The sequence below is a fragment of the Carassius auratus genome, chromosome 6 (genome assembly GCF_003368295.1).
Source record: "Carassius auratus strain Wakin chromosome 6, ASM336829v1, whole genome shotgun sequence".
NCBI lineage: Eukaryota > Metazoa > Chordata > Actinopteri > Cypriniformes > Cyprinidae > Carassius > Carassius auratus.
Genome location: NC_039248.1, coordinates 10,758,750 through 10,776,291, shown reverse-complemented (window position 1 = coordinate 10,776,291; position 17,542 = coordinate 10,758,750). Strand labels below are relative to the sequence as shown.

Sequence of the window (17,542 nt, the reverse complement as noted above, 5' to 3'; positions counted from 1 at the left end):
CGATATTTATAAAACCGTTATATCGCCAGTTATGAGATCTAGTTAGGCAGCGTGTGATACAGGATGTTCAGCTGTTTGAAGTTTTTGCCTTTGCTTTTCACATTTACTATGTGAACCATAACCAAATCAGAATTCAGTGGGATTTTCAATTGTTGTACACTGTTAAAAATGATATGGTTGATTAGTCATTGCGACGTATGCTTTTCCGTTACTTTAACCTATTTCAACTTCATTTTTATGCTATGAGAGACAAGATTTAAAAAAATTTGAATCCATTTTGATTATGCGCAAAAACTGAAGACTGAACCTTAATTTTTAATTTGACTTTTTTGACAGTGTACGATGTAAATTCAGCTTCCTGTTTCTGTGACTGTTTTGGACACTATTTATGCATTTATGGTGCGGAAACCCTCATTGTGGATATTTTTACATAACAATGTCTTGTCAGAATTAAATATTCATAGTTATCTGAAAACAATCCATGGTTCGGACTGAAATGATAGCTGCTGTAATAAATATAGTCACTTGTAATGATAGTTCTGAATTTTAATGCCGGTTTATGAACATAATAAAGGCAACATGAAAGACTTGCCATTCAATATCAGATAGCCAGGGAGAAGCAAATGATTTCAAATATTTGATATTTAAATTATTTTCAAATGAACAGAGAAGTGAGCAGAGAGAAGGGCGAGGAGTTTCCCCCAGTGGTCCTTCGGGGGCTTTGTTTCTGTGGCGTTGCTCATTAGCGAAGCGAGTCCATAGAACCGGCACACACACACCAAACAGAGACCCTGAGTGTAGCATTGACATATGCACGCTCGCTCACTCTTTGAGGGAAGGCTGACCGAGAAGCTGTCCTGATTAAAATGACAATAGTCTAATTAACTCGACCTCTGTGTCAGTGCACAAAACAGTCGCTTGGCCTGCCAATTTCCTTTTTTCGCACTATTTCTTTGTCTTCTCCGTTCTAGAAGTGAGAGATTTTTCTCTCTCCGTCATGGCGTGGTGCTCCAAACCGTTTCCGAGTTGTGCTAATGGCAATTATTTTCATAAGCTAATTAAATCCAGGGCCTGCTCTGTGTTTCTAGCTGCAAATCCTTGAGGGACTTATCTTAAGGCTAGCGCTGCAAGCACCTTTGAGTAGCAGCCTGTTAGTAATTGAGAAAAAGGGATATACTTAAAAAATGTTTGCGATTTATCTAAATCCAAATCTCAAATTTGAATTTGAGAAATAGCTAGTTTTAGGCAGAACCAGGGCGACTTAGCGGCTAACCTCCCTCACCCTGTTTTTCCTCCAGCCCGTTCCAAAGTCAGCGAAAGAGAGAGAGATAAAGAGGGAAAGAGATGCCAGACGAAAGGAAAGGAAACCATTTCGCTGACAAGTAGAAGAACACTAAGCCAGATAACGTCGAATCTTTAAAGCTCTTAAACAGACACCATTCTGAAAGTTGTATTTTCCTCTTGCCCCCGCAATCTGTTGCCATTATTCGATTGGTTAATCTCATCTGAGGGCGGAGAAGAAAAAACAAGTGGAAAAAAAAGAGAGAGAAGAAAAGAACCGCTTAGATGAGTGGAGTGGAAAGTGCTTTCAGTTCTATTATCCTTCTTTTGGTGATTGCGGCCCATAGGGAGATAATTACGCTTTAGTCTTGAGTTAATGAAACGAAAACTTTCTTTCTTTTCTCTCGACTGAAAAGGAACGGTTGATCTTTTGTGCCACTATCTGAAGACATCTCCCACCCTTGACAGGGGCACATTGAGGATGCGTTTTGTTTTAGGGTGAAAAGGCCCCCCCTCTCCCCGTACGCACACACTTGGGCTGTCAGTTGAGCAGCGATATGACACATCCTTCAGCATATTGAGTTGCCAGTTCCTCTCGCTTCAGATGCTCTTCCCTGTAGCTCCACTGCTAATAAAATACACCCAGAGAAACAAAACAGAGAAATGCTCTCAATATAACACATGGCCTTTACTCAAAGCAAAAGCTCAAAGCAAAAGCAACTAACTTTTTGAAGCAATACAATAATTATACAATAATACAATAATTTCGAGTGAACAAAATACCTCCTATATTGTGAGCAGTTTGGTTTGTGTAATGAGCAAATTACAATTAGTGTAATTCCAGTAACTATGCTTTCAAACTGGAGCCTGTGGCTTACTAGTTAGTACATGCTGTTTATATTTAGCCTGGTTGCTTATGGAGTCCCAATTCTGTTTCTAAATAATAATAATAATAATTATTATTATTATTATTATTTTATAGGTATAATAGCAAACATATAAAATTATTATTAATGTTGGTTATTATGAATTGTTAATGTAGTTTTTTTATATAATAAGATTTTGTTTTTGTGTGAAGCTGAATGTGTCTAGTGCTACTACTACTATTAAAACTAAATATTTGTACACTAATAATAAAATAAATTATTATTGTTGTTGTTATTATTAGTAGTAGTTGTTTTGAAGCTAGGTGTCTGCTGCATATTATATTATATTATATTATATTATATTATATTATATTATATTATATTATATTATATTATATTATATTATATTAATATTTAAACATGTAGCATAATAATTCATTATGTGTATTATTTTTATAAATTTTAATTTTTAGGTGAAACAATACTTTGTTTCTTGTGCCAACAATAGTAATAACAATAATGTGTTGTTTTTGCACTTGACAATTATATCTTGAAGTCATCATCTCATCATGATGTTTGTTAGGTGGTTTTGTTTATTGGTGTTAGTGTTTATTGGTGCTTACAGTATGTGAGAAATGCAGGTTTTAATTCTGATCTTGACCTGATTCCATTCTTGGCCTCTGTTGTTGTCTCTGAACCAAAAAAAAAAAAAAGGTTGTGATGAAAGTTTATGTTTGTGCACTGTCCCTGTAGAAGTCCACATCTGGTGTGTGGTGCTTTAGGACCGGGTTATTCTGACCCCTCCTCCTTTTCCTCCTCTCTCACATTTCATCATCTGTTCTGCAGCTCTCCACTTCTCACTCACTCATTCTTTGGCCTTGCTGGATCCATCTGCTGTTATTATTTGCCTCTGATAATTGGCTTGAACAATGGAATGCCTGTGTGTCCCCCTCGCCTTTGAAACAAGACACCCTGTTTATTTTCTGGAGGTTCTGTCTGTGCTCCCTCTTTCTTTTCCTTTCTCACTCACCTCATCCGTCAATCCTCATCCCTTCCCCTTTTTCTCTCCCCATCTTTCTCCATCTCTCTCTTTCTAAGTTTCTCACTCTCTCCTCCTTTTTTAAGTGAGTTGTTAAAGTCATACATGTTAGTGCGTTTCTGTATGAGTGTCATGCTTGGGATTCTTTGCAGGAATGGGTCGTGATAGCTCAGTTTACCATCGATCATGTGACTTTACATCTCTCTACAGCCACTTTAAGGTCGAAAGAGAGTGAGAGAGATAGGGAGAGTTGCAAGAAATAAAGCACCATATTATTGGACTGCACTGTCCTTTTTACCTCCACCTACATCCTGTTTTTCAAGTTGTTTTCATTCCTAAGTTTTATTAAAGGGGTGGTTCACTGTTTTTGTTTTTTTCTAGACTTGATCATGTTTATGGGGTGCAGTTTAACATGTCTTAATGCTCACGCTTCTCTGAGAAATGTGCTGATCATTTCCTGCTTTTATGAAGCCCCTCCCTCAGAAATAGGCGATGGGATCTGATTGGTTAGCTAGCCCAGTGTGTTGTGATTGGCTAATCAGACTCTAGTGCATGTCTAAAAGTTCCTCCCCTCACCTCAGCGTTATGTGTTCTGGTTTTATTGTAAACAACAGTTTCGTTAATATCGCTTATCAGTTTGAGCCTGATTGAGAAGCACAGAATATTATTGAAAAGGATCACGCAGAAACTGTGCATGAACAGCTTTTATGTTAGGCCTATGTTTTTTGTTTGTTGTTGTCACATACTTTTAGATACGCTTTTAATTGTAGATTCTACTGCTTCTGATAGCTCTTAATATACAGTTTTATTCTCATTAAAGCTTTGAAGGGGTCATATGATGCGATTAAAATGTTTGCTTTTCTTTGGAGTGTTACAAGCTCTTGGTGCATAAAGAAGATCTGTAAAGGCACAAATCCAAAGAGATATTATTTATAAAAGTAAAGACACTGCCATGCCCCCCTAAAACGTCTCATTCAAACACGCCCCCACACGTTTACATCACTATGTGGAAATATCTGCGTAATGCCGCCCAAATGTTCACACAAAGAAAGAAGGCGTGGTTTCAGTAACTGCAGTTAGTGTTGAAGCAGCCATGTCCGAGAGATGCCGTGTGTATCTTGACGAAAGCTAAAGCACTTTATTTCGCCTTCTGAAAGTAGGCCAAATAAACATTTTATGCACACATTTTATGGATGACCGTTTCGTGAACCTAGGAGAGGAGGTAATTCTGACTTTGCTATGACAATATGGTGCTTCTGAGTCAGCTACTGTAAGTATGTTTTGTTATTAGTTTAAGTATTTGCTATTGAAATGCAGAGTTTTGCGTGTTGCGTGTGTGTGTGTGCGCACGTGTGTGTGTGTGTGTGTGTGTGTGTGTGTGTGAGAGAGAGAGAGAGACGTCACAAAGTGCAGTCAACTGTCTTAACCGTCCTTGACTTGTGTACTGCAAACACATACAAGCTTCATCACTGTGTCTGTCACGCAACTCTGTTCCCCTTTCAGGCATGAACTGATGGTAAAACTAAAGACAATATTTTGAAAGATGAATCTCGCTATTATGGAAAGAAGCGTTACATTTCCGACGGGTGCTTGTGGTGATCAGCCTATCACAATGAACTGGGTCAGTTTCCAATCAGAGCAGACTGCTCTTGTTGATGATGTGTAAAGTTAAATGTGCCTAGATAGCATAAACCAAAACAGCCAAAACAAATGAGTATACTTTAATAATATAATATTAAATTATTGTACATGTTGCACTTACTCATTTCTAGTTTATCTCCAGAGTAGTCCGTTTCTCCTCAGCCGTTGTTTGATTCAAGTATTTCAGGGACAGAACAAGACAGGTATGCGTTTCCCAGCAAGCAGTGGTGCGATCGGTGCCAGCCCTTCATTTGCTGAGTGTTTGTGTTTATGCAAACGGAGGCCCTCTTCCTGCATATTCAATCTTCAACTCAGGCTTTTGTTGTGTTTAGACCGCATACCTCCAGCCCCCGAGACGAGAGTGCGTGTGTGTGTGAGCCAGAGAGCGCGAACGGGGCAAGACTGCTGGTTGCATACTGTTCGCACCTCACTTACAACTTTATATAGACGCAGCTGGTGAAGAGAGGACTTTCGTTAAACTGCAGATCAAAGTGTGGGACGCAGAATTTATTTGGAGTTGGCTTGTGGAGCTCTGGGTTATGTTCATGGGTAAGTGTTCACAGACTTTAAGCGATGCATTTACTCTCCCTCTTGCTTGCTGGGCTAAAAATACTGTCTAAACGCTTACGTTTCTGACTGTGCACTTCGGACCCCCTCGCTCTCACTATCTCACTCTCTTTCTGAGGAAACCACACGGTGTCTGCCTCCACTCACTCCTGTCCAATTAGATCTTTGCCTCAAAAGGAGAAGTGAATCTGTATTGAGATATTTTGCACTTTCCTCAGTCACTGCGCTTACTCTCACTCTGTCTCAGTACAAGGAAATGGAATTTGTGGGTTATTGATATTAATAGTTGTGCACAGGATCTGTGGTCAAAGGAGAGAAGTGAACACATGAGAAAAAAAGAGAGAGCCAGAGAAAAAGAAGCCGATTGGTGAGGAGAATGAGGAAACGTGATGTCAGAGGAGACGTTAAAGCATGGTTTAGATCATGCAAAGAAATTAACCATAATTATTAATGATATGTTAAAAAAGAAGTATGTATAATAGTTAGGAAATCTTTAAATGACTTTATTTAGCTCTTCTGCGTCTATCTCTCTATCTATCAGCCACTCTTCTGTCTTCAGTGTCACATGATACTTCCAAAATCATTCTCATATGCCAATTTGCTGAAACATTTTTTATTATTATTGATGTTGAAAGCTGGTTAATGTTTTGTCAGAACAGTGCTATATTATTTTCAGTAATTTTTTTTAATAATTGGAAAAGTTCATAAGAACAGCATTTATTTAAAAAAAAAAATTGAAATACTAGTTTCTCTCAATATTTGAATGGTAACCTATTTGAATGGCCATTTCTTCTGAAATATTTGTAAATGTATAATGCACATTTTATAGTAATAATAATAATTATTATTATTATTATTTTGTAGGTTTTATTTTATTTTTTATTTTTGTTTACAATTTTGTCTTATTATTTTTTTCTTATTTGCTGTGTGTACTGTAAAATTTAACAGCCATATTCTCTAGATATCGGTATTGGCAGCAGCCATAAAAAATGGTCAATGTATAATGCACATGTATAATTTTCTGTTTTTGAGTAGTTTTTGAGTTAATATCTAAATATCATGAAATCATATTTGCTATAATTACATTATATTACATTGCTAACCATAGTCTCAAGATATCTATATTGGTGTTGGACATTAATAAAACTATACTATTTCACTGCTCGTAAAGATAGCATTGCATAACTGGGTTAAACTCCTCTGTTTCAGGGTAAAACGAGTGTTAACCCTCATATCCTTAGTCCTTAGCTGTGTAAATGTCATGTCAGAGAGTAAGAGAAATCACTCTACAGTAGTTCCATACTCTCATGGCACTGGTTTGTACAAAAAAAAAAAAGTGTAATCCAATTACAGAAAAAAGGAAAAGAAAGAAGAGGGGGAGGTGAGTTCAGAAAAGAAAACAAGTGCAGCTTTTTATTTGTCTTTTGCATGATTTCATTAGAACATGTTTTGAAAGTCTGTCTGGACCGTTTCTGGTATCCAGAGTAAAAGAATGTTCTATTCAGCCTGCACTCTTGCCTGTTAACATTTAAATAGTGTAAAGAAATGCACTGCCTTATTTGTTTTGGGATAGGAACAAAATACCGCTGCCTTGGTATTAAGACTGTAAAAGCTATGTGTGTGTGTTGTGTGTGTGTGTGTTTACTCTGTGTACTTTGTTGTTAGCTCAGCAAAACGTGAGGGCAGGTCTGAAAAAAAAAATATCTAGATCAGACAGCCTGACATTCAGCAGACTATGTACCGACTCGCTTGGCCTCCAGAAGCTCAAGTGACCCACGTACAAGCCTAGATAAATTAGGTTTCGCATCTGTTTGCATGTCGGAAACCGCCGTTGTTTACACGAACATGGACGTGCAAAACAATGGGCGAAGCCTGCTTGTAAGCGAATTACAAAAATGACTTTCAGGGTTTTTGGGAATAGTTGAAATGAATCAGGCTCTGGTGAGAGAGTGAGTAGGAGAGAAAGAGAGAGAGACCTCAGTTCAGTCACCTTTTTGTCAGGCCTTTGTAAACAGCTGCATTTGTCTCAAAGTGAGTCATGCAATTTTCCTGTATTTCAGAGCACAGACAGTGACTTGGAAAATCATGTGCACACACCCTAAAAACAAACACAAATGGACTCGATATAGATATCACAGCCTGTCCTCTGCTCGGTCTCTCATTCACGGTCTCTCTTTTTCAGTTTTCTCCTTTTCTGATTGTCCTCTTTTGGTTTAGCATTTAAGGTTTGAAAGTTTAATAGAAATTTATTCGAAAAAAAAACAGACATTTTAAAGAATGTTCACTCTGTTCTTTTCCCTTTTTTGACAGCAGGTCCATACGACTTGCTTGCAATATTCCAAGGGCCAGATTTACTATCAGCTTGCACCAGCGCAAACTCTCCTTTGGCGTGAAAAACTACTGTCAGGATTTACGAAATACACGAAGTGGAAAATTGGCGTTGAAAGGCATAGACACATTTATTTTTGCAACTCACCTTATTAAATATGCATTTGCAGGAGTTTCCTTTTCGATCTGTAAATTTATGAGAGGAGAATATTTAAATGAATAACGCAACGCAATTCACTAAGGTTTATTTACTAAAATACAAAAATTATGTTCGTTTTTGTTTTACAAAGGAACAAAAGGAAACTAATAGTTTTACACAACACCATTCTACAATATTTTTCTGCAGTGCTTGTCAGAGGACACTGGATAGATTTGCTTCCTTGACCAATAGGGGAGAAGAGGAGCTGGTCACAGCCTATGAGCTGCACTCAATCCCTGCATAAATTAATATGCTAATGAAGCATATTCGTAAGCATAAATGTTCATTTATGACCCCACTGCAGAAGAAGCCACAGATATGCTATTTAAGCATTCGCAAACCGATTAATGGAATGGCTTTGCTTGGTGGTAAATATTCATGTGCTCTTGTGTTTTTGGTGAAGTGAGGAAAGAGATGGTCCATTAGACGGACTGAAGAGGCGTTCATAATGACAACCAGGGCCTTTTCCGTTAGGATTGGCTTGGTTTTAGCCAGGAATTGGTTGGAGTGTGTGATTCGACAGCCTGTATGATGTAAATGTGGTCAAATAAGAACAACATTTTGTAGAAGTCCTCTTCAGGTCTGGTTTTATTAATGAGATTGTTGATATTCGTGTGCATGATATCATTTTTAGCCATCATTGTCATGTATGACCAAAGTTTTTACCAGATTCTAGGTAAAACACAATTAGCTTAATATTTTATTAAAATCTAGGTTATTTATCAAAACTTTCTTGTACCATAAGTTTTTCTTTTTTTTCTTTTAAGAAATTAATACTTTTGAGACATTCTTACTGTTTTAGAAATAATTCTTGTTTTGTTGTAATGGCTGCTAAAAATTTATAAAAATATTTATTAAACTATATTAAGAGTATAAATATAATGTCAATAATAATGTCACTTAATGTTACTAAAAGTAGTATAAATGATCTGTAATGAAAACAGAAGCAATTATAAAAAAGTGCCAAAATATTTAATTATGTGTATTTAGGATATATCAACAACATAATCAGGTCCAAAGGTCCAAAATTGTCTGTAGTAGAAGAAACACCTTTACACAAGAACTTGAAGTTGTTGTTTTTCCCCTGTTCTGTCTGTTTCTTCACTATTATCTTCAGACAGTATTTAGCCCATGTGCTCATTTAGTTGTCTCTCTTGCCGTGTTTCCTTCATAACACTCCCATGAAGTCGATCATCTCAGCAAGTTCCCCGAGCACCAGAATGCTGGTTCTTTTCCTTCTCCAGCTGGGTCTAACAGTATGAGCGTATTTATTCACTCCCCAGGCCTCCACCACCCCGCTGCACAAAACACCAGCCTTACCTCCAACTTCATGCATTCAGTCTGCACTGTTATCGATTTAGCAACACATTACGGTGCTAAAAACTGAAAGGTAACTGCTGCTGTGCCCCCTCCCCCCCCCTTCTTCTGTTCTCAATGCAAAACGTTCTCGTCATTAGGATGAGAGAACATTTGTCTAAATGAGCGTTAGGCATTTCAGTAAACTCATTTAGCACCTGAGACCTTAGCAGGTGATTTGAATAAATGATGTTTAGCTTTTTAAGCTGAAAAATTCATCACCTGTCACCAAGAGCCATTGATTCATAACAGCAGGGATGACGTGTTAATTGAAGTCTAATGAATTAGAATGAGACAAAAATGGAATCAGCACAAGATACGTGCAAAAGGCACATGGTTCTTGTGGCGGCTTGTGTTTTTAGTCACTGAAAATGCTGACCACCCACCTTAACAAGGGCATCGAACAGATAATTGATGCAGGAACATGGACCTGCTGTACCAATGTGTTTTATCTGTGCTCACTTTACCTGAGATAAACAGAATCACTCTGCTCAAACGGCCAGCCACTGTTTTGACTGCCAAATGTAAACTGCATATTTTTTCACGTTCGGCTAAGCTTTCATGCTTTTATTCAAATGCCCAAGGGATGCAGGCCTATAGTATCTTTCTCAATAGTCTAGCATGAGAATATGCTCTTAGAGTATATTGAGACTGTAAATGTGAGCTTGTTTGCCTCACTGGCTTTTAGGAGGAAGTACTTTATAAAAAAGCATTGTGGCAGATAATACTATGACACTTTGATATTGAAATTCGTGCATAATGATTTTTATGTTGTATTTCATGATACTTCCAATAATCCCATGGTAATATATATTGGTAGTAGTGTGACACCATGCCCCCCAAAAATCATACTTTTTCAAAAGATTTCTATTTAAAATAAATGCTGTTTTTTTTATGTTTTTCTTATTCATAAAATAATTCAGAAAAAAAAAATGTATCATGGTTTTCCAATAAAATATTAAGCAGCACAACTGTTTTCAATGTTGATAATAATAATAAATGTTTCTTCAGCACCAAATCCGCATATTAAAATGATTTCTGAGGACCATGTTTCCCTGAAGACTGGAGTAATGATGACAATTTCTTGAAGAAATACATTATAATTTCAAATGTATTAAAAATAGAAAATGGACGTACAAAAAAAACAACACCTTTCTTTTTAATTAAATAAATGCAACATTTTGTTCATAAGAGACTTCTTTTAAAAAGTAAACTCTACTGTAAAACATTTGCTAAAGTTAAAGTTTAACCCTGAAAATGAAATGGATTAATAAGGGCGATGAATCACACATTTCCATACTGTAGTTAACAGTTAAAAGATAAAAGTGTGTTTTTCTGTTCTCTCAAGTTCTGTTTAGTAGATGATGTGCTTATTCGGTATGTCCACGATTGAGTCCTCATTAGTTTGTCTGCACCATCAAAATAGCTTAACAAAAATAGCTTACTTTTAATGTAATTTTGTACGCGCAGAGAAGACTGATGGTTTGTGACAGCTGCAGTAATTTTACATCTACAGCTTTTCCTCTGTGCTTGTTGTCTCTGCAGGGCAGGGAGGTTAAACGCAGCGCTGGAACTGAAGACGGCCGCAAATAAGCAAATCCTTAGAGAAGGTAAACAAATGATTAGTTATTAGACTCCAGTGGAGCTGTGTATGAGAGTGGATGCACATGTGCCTGTGTGTTTGTTAACTACAGAGGGCAGGTCTTGTGCTATAATTCTATATCTAGTTTAATGAATCACTTGATTTTTTTTTTTTTTTTTTTTGCAGCTCTTGTGTTTGTATGCTTTTCTCAAGGTTAAGAGAAAATGAGAGGTCGTTTATTTTTGTCAAAGTTTATCGCTAAACAGGACGGCTTATTTGCCTAACTGCACAGGTCTTTTATTCCCTTTGTTTCTCATGTTTCTTGTTTTTGAGAAACGATTTGGTTTTTATCAGTCCCTGTTGAGTTGCTGAGAAATCAACATATTTAAAACAGTCAGTGTTATTAAGAAGACTTTTGGAATTATCCGGATACTATGATGAGGATAATTTAGAGAATAGTGGCACCAAACAATTTGTGAAATGATTCTTGGCTTCCAAACAGGTTTCCCAACCTGTCTACTCCAGAATGGAACAGCCCTATAGCAGCTGACATGGAGACCGGAGCAAACCATAGAACTGAATTAGGGGTGTTCATGTACAGTATTAAGGCACAGAGTGTGAGAGGGATTGAGTTTGTGTGTCTGTTCTGTCTCTAACATAGTGGACAAGGAAGGGACTTCCCAACCTTTCCCATGAGCTCATGCTCACAGACACATTCACACACACCCAAATACACAAACCTAGTTCACTAAGTCTGTTTGTTTTCTCTCGCTGTTTTTCTTACCATATACACCTTCTTAAAAAGCTACCCCTGCCGTCTTTCTGCATCATTAGTCTGTTGACCTCACTCGTTTGTCATTACAAACACCGTAAAAACTATATAGCAACCAGTATCTTTGTCCTTTGTCTTCTTTTTCAGTAAAAGTAATTGGGAGATTGTGATAAGAATGATGCTATGGAATACATTCAACTGATTTTGGATTTTGATACATTTACAAACTTTTTAAACTTTTGATTTATCATACACTTTGTTCTAATGCAAAAAGACTTACTAATATATTTAATTCAGTCCACTTCTCGGCAGAAATACACGTGTTTATTTCTGTATGGATGACTGTTACAGTCCTATCCCCACTCAACCACACTTCTTAAAGTAAGTTTATATCCACTTAAACTCTGAGTACATTTTCAGAGAGCTAAACAGCAGGGGAAAATATTATATTTGCATGCTGTGTGGCGCCTGCCAAGGGCTAAATTGGAATGCCTCTGAAGATCATACACTTGATTATTTACTTTATTTGCCTCATCCTCTCATTTTACGGCAACCACAAAGATGGAAATTCTGAAGTAACACCAAATGAAAAGTTGTATATTGATGCATTTTAGGGCGCAGGGGTGGATTAGGGTCCATGTAATAGCTCTTCCGAGTACATTTTATTGCTTACTACAAAAAAAAAAAAAAGTAATTCTGTGTATCAGCATCAGGTTGAAAATTGCTTTGTATTAGCATTAGCATTTGGTAAGCTCCTAATTCCCCTGTTTCTACAGCTGAGTGTGTTTCTATGCATTTACAAGTGCTTCCGATTCGTAGGAGTTCACTTAAATCTCTTTTTCTGCCAAAGCTATGAACATAATAAACAAGCCAGCATGGCTAAAGCGCCACACGGGAGAGATTGCTAACGAGAAAGTTAAATGCTTACGCTAGTCACACAGTTGTTTATGCGCGTGTGTGCGTAACTCCAGAGAGGTTTATAACTCTGCTGTAATAAAAATAATTTTTAGAGCAGTCACATCTGAAACGAAAGAATCAGCTCCAGCTTCTCTCTCTTTTTTTTAATCATGAAAGTGTCAGCATTTTTCTATATTGTGAAAGTGTGTAATGATCATACCATATAAATACAGTATGGACGCTTACAATAATGACATTGTCATGGTGCTTATTATTTTGGTAATGTTACTGTTAAACAACTGTTGGCTAAATTATGCCAAAATTATGACGTATGATTGGAAACAGTTAAAAAGGACAAAACCTCAGAAGTGGAACATGTCCAAAATATTTTTCCTTCTAGGTTATTTTTATGTTAGATAATATTTTATCCAACATGTCTGTGTGCAGCTAACATAATGCATACTTCTTTGTTTGGACAGTAGCTGATTTCACAATGGCATACTGTATATCAAAGATATTGCTTTGGCTTTTGATTCATGCAAAGGTCTTAATTTTGGACAACTTTTATGGTGCTCGAAGCTAAAAATGTCTGATTCCAAATTCATTGATATTTAGTGAACTGAAAATCTTAAAAAGGAAAAAGTGCTAGGATATTTTATCAAATATATCTAACAGATTTATGTCTCTACTGACTTAATAAAAGTTAGATGCTGTTTATTTAGTAGAAAGTGTGGAATGAGGCTCTTCTCTAAATGCTTATAAGAAAATGACAATTACAAATCCATTATATTTGTCTTGGTATTGATAACTGAATGAATTCTGTTCTCTTAGAGGAGGAAAGGCTTTGATATAGTTGGTCTGCCACTGCGTCGGAGCGAGTCTTCGTGACAGAATCTTTGTACTGAATGGAAGTGATGGCAGTCAGGCAGGCAGAAGTCTCGGCTTCTGTCAGAGGAGTTGTCTTCAGAGAGATGAAAGGGAAATCTGTCCAAAAAAAACGCTCTGCGAGAAGTGTGTGCGAGAGTGTTTGTCACATATATCACAAAGCTCAGTTTGTCTTCTTTTCATCTGAAGACATATTCTGTATGTTCTTTCTTTTTTCGCATCACTTTTCAACTCCTTCATCCAACAGAAAAAAGATGACCGTATTTTAAATGGGTCAAATTGAACAATAGAATGATTATAGACGGTGCTTCCAACATCAAATGAATGCATTTGCTTCTTTTTTTTTCTTAAGGAAGGTTGTGTTTTTTTTCCTCTTTAGTCATTTTGTTTTCTTTGTACTAGCAATGCAAATACACCACATGGTTGAACTCTTTTTGGTAAGACGAAAGTGAAATCATTAGCACATTGTTGAAAATAAGTAGGTAAGCCATACAATATGGGCTTAGTCTTAGCTTGCCTTCCTTAAAAATACACCTTACAATGATCAGATTATGTTCATAAATCATCATAAGCTCCAAGCATTCACTGAAATATAAAGTATATGCCCTTAATGACTCACATAGGTTGATGTTGATTGTTCTCTATCCAACATTTGTTATATTCATGGTCAATATCATTTTGGCAGTGCCTTGCCTTGGTATTTATTTTGAGGAAGCAAAATCCCTTTTAGGGATGAAGCACCTGGGCCTGGCTGCTTAATGGAATAGCTTTAACATTAAGTAAATAAACAGCTTGAATTTGAAAGGTATGAGTGTGTGTGTTTGTGTCTGTGTGTGTGTGTGTGTGTGTGTGAGTGATTGAGAGAGACAAAGAGAGAGGGGGAGTGTATTTGTGCTGTGGGTAGGAAAGGAGATACGCCTACACTGGTTAGCAGAAGTTTTGTTGTGGCTTTTAAACTCCGTAATAAGAGTTTGACTTTGGACTTTGTTAAAGGTGGAGTGTGTCATTTCTGCGCCGCTTTTGGCACCAAATGGAATTACACAAAAATATTGTGTATGCAATAAATTTAATGCACTATGTTCCTTTGTATGGAAAGGTAACAGATTTTTATATATATATATATATATAAACATTGATTTGTTTGATGATTTATTCAAAGGTTTTACTTAAGTACTAATTTAATGGTGCTTTACGCTTTAATCAAACTGAGTCTTAATTTCTGAACTGATTCAAAATTAATTAATTAATTTGGCTCAAAATAAACTGAAAATTGTAAAAAGGTAACCCGTTCATTACAGTAGTGATGCTATAATATTAAACTACTCAGCATAAATAAGTATACAATATAATATACTAGAGTTTTTAATGAAATATTCAAATAATTATAAATATATCTTGTTGAGAATGTATTGAGATATTGAGATTGTATAAGGATTTTGATTGTATAGGTCTGGATCAGTTTGCATCCTTGGATCAAAAAAAGAAAAAAAAAAAAGAAAGAAAAACCCTGCATTAAATGATGCATTATCTAATCTTTTGGGCTAAAATATTGTATAATATGGAAATAACGTCAATTAATGTTATTACATGGACAAAATAGAATGCACTTTACTTATTTATTTATTTTTTTTATTTTCTCACATTAGATTGAAAGCTAATTCAACATATCAAACAAATAAAGTGAACAGGCACGTTAAAGCAGATCTGTTTTACTGTGTGTTTTGCACCAGGTCGTGGACCGGTCGCTTTAGTGGTTATTCATAAACACAGTCCTCCCAAGCTCGGGGGAGGGAGGGGAAAAAAGAAAGAAGATGTGGAAAAAAGAAAAAGAAGCAAAGAGCTTAAGTCCAGGACTGAAAACAGGAATGACAAACACCATTAGCTGAAAAATGTCCATCTCATTGCAACTATGTTATTGTTTACTTTAGCATACACGGCCTAATATGGTTTCATCTCTGTTAAAACAGTGCAGAAGGAAGGCCAGGGGCCTGGTCCAGGGTACAGGCCTTTAAACTGACACTTAGACTGCCTTGCCTCTCATTATTACATTATTCAACCTTACCCACATCTTGGCGTGTGTTTGCTAATGATATTTAGGCTTTTTGCCTTGCTGGGTTCTACAGCCGCTCATATTTCATCCTTCCTTATGAAATGCCTAATATATATACAGTCTAAATTATATTTATATATTTTTTTGCATTTATTTTTATTTTAGTGTTATTATTTAAATTATTCATTAGTCATTATCAATGTTATGGGCAGGTTGACCAGATACTTTAATTTACTTACTTTACTTTTTTTATGTATGTATGTATTTAGTTATTTATTTGCATTATGGAATTTGAGAAGAAATTGTATTAACTGTAATTAAAATATGATTATAAATGTCTTACTAAACTATTGCCTTGTTTATTAAAAATTATTATTCATACTCCGATATTTTTGTCAAATAAAAAAAATATATATATATTTGTTGTATTATAGTTTTATTTTATTTTGCCGTTAGAATTAGGAAGAAATTAGCTTAATTGTCATGACATCATGAACATAAAATTTGGTTTAAAAAAAGTTTTATCTGAAAATTTCTTTAATATCTTTAGTTTTTTGGGGGGAAGCTTAAGGTGCTTTTTAAATTGAGTTTTGTACATTTTACTTTTGTCTTTTTCAACTAAATGCATTTTATAGTACTTCTCTCTTGCGTCTTGTATCTCTCTTTCTCTTTCAGTCTTTGACTCTTTTGTTTGTTGTAGTTGCCTGTTCACTGGTTGCCTGTGTTTGTCTTGTTTAGGTATATATCAGCAGGGGATAAGGGTTGGTGTGTTTCAGAACAGATTAGTGCAGTCACAGGTTGTGTCCCTCCTCTCTCCGCTGCACCCTCATACACGAGACTCCTCGAGCGCTAGCCGACCAATCAAGCTCTTTTATTTTCTTCTCTGATTGGTGAGTATCTTTAGGACTTCATTATGCTCGTGTCTGTAACGCATGTAAGAATCCTTGCGATTTAATGCAGGTTTTCAGAACACATGGCTTATATCGTTAGGTGAAGGAGCCTTCATCAAAGGGACGATGAAGAACGCTAATGCCAAGAGAAATGACAGGACATGGATATGGCTTACAGCAGAGGAAAGGGCCCTTAAAGGGTAGATCTCTCTTCGCCCTCTTCCTTGTAGGTTAAGGATGTGGCCGGCCTCACCTCAATCCTAAAATCCTCATGCTTATGATATTTGCTCAGCGCTATCTGCAGCTGTAGATGAATGGGATTCTGGGACATTGAGGAATGTTGAAGGTCAGCCACTGTAACCTTAGATCTGGATCAGGCAGACACTTCAGTGCAGACTACACCTTATCTATGGGTATATTGTCATAACATGGCTTTAAATCGAGATTAGAATTTTGTGGTGTTATTCCCTGCATTTTACTTACTTTTTTTTAATTACTTTTTTGTCGTTCTTTTTTTTTTTGCAAGTTTGACATGTTGACATTTCTTTATATGGGTGCATCTTCTGGAACAAAGTTATATGAATGTACTTTATAACGAAAAGTAATATTATTTTAAAATAATAAAAACAAATAGCATGTACAATATATTTGATACTATATAAAACATTATAAAAACATGCAAATATTTGAAAATGTATTTTAATGGGAGTTTAATACATTTAAACATTAATAATTGGCTTAGTATCCATCCATACATTAAATAAATAAATAATTACATAAATGAATAAATGAATCTGAAAGACATAAATAGAGAAAAATACAGACTTATGGAGAGATGGATACATTTTTATTTTATCCATCTCTCCATAAGTCTGTGTTTTTTCTCTATCTCTGTCTTTCACATTCATTTATTCATTTGTGTAATTATTTATTTATGAGAACTGGTAAAGAAAGGTGTTTAATTGCCATGAAAATATAAATATAAATTTGTAAGTCATCCAAAAACAGATATGATTTTCTTTAAGAAAATTATAATATATTGTGACATTATAAATTAATATAACTATTTTTTCTTTTTCTTTTTTAGGATTTTATGTTTTTTTTTGTTTGTTTAATTATTTATTTATTTATTTTTTTTGTGACAGTTTTCACTTAAGGATGAGATTTACTCAAACAGCTGCCTTTCTCA

General features: G+C 35.8%; 1 protein-coding gene across 17 annotated transcripts in view; it reads left to right on the top strand.

Annotated features, from left to right (window-relative positions):
• The window catches only part of LOC113096129 (forkhead box protein P1-B), a 175,830-nt gene that overhangs the window by 47,244 nt on the left and 111,044 nt on the right, over positions 1–17,542 (top strand). For 7 of the 17 annotated variants that reach the window (XM_026261609.1, XM_026261610.1, XM_026261599.1 and 4 more), the window contains one exon: positions 10,823–10,887. The exons of 3 other annotated variants lie outside the window; for them this stretch is intronic. The gene's annotated coding sequence lies outside the window, so the exon portion shown is untranslated. Of the gene's footprint in view, positions 1–5,159; positions 5,377–10,822; positions 10,888–16,201; positions 16,354–17,542 lie in introns of those variants that run through there. 7 more of the 17 variants (XM_026261605.1, XM_026261601.1, XM_026261604.1 and 4 more) reach the window with 4 other exon arrangements.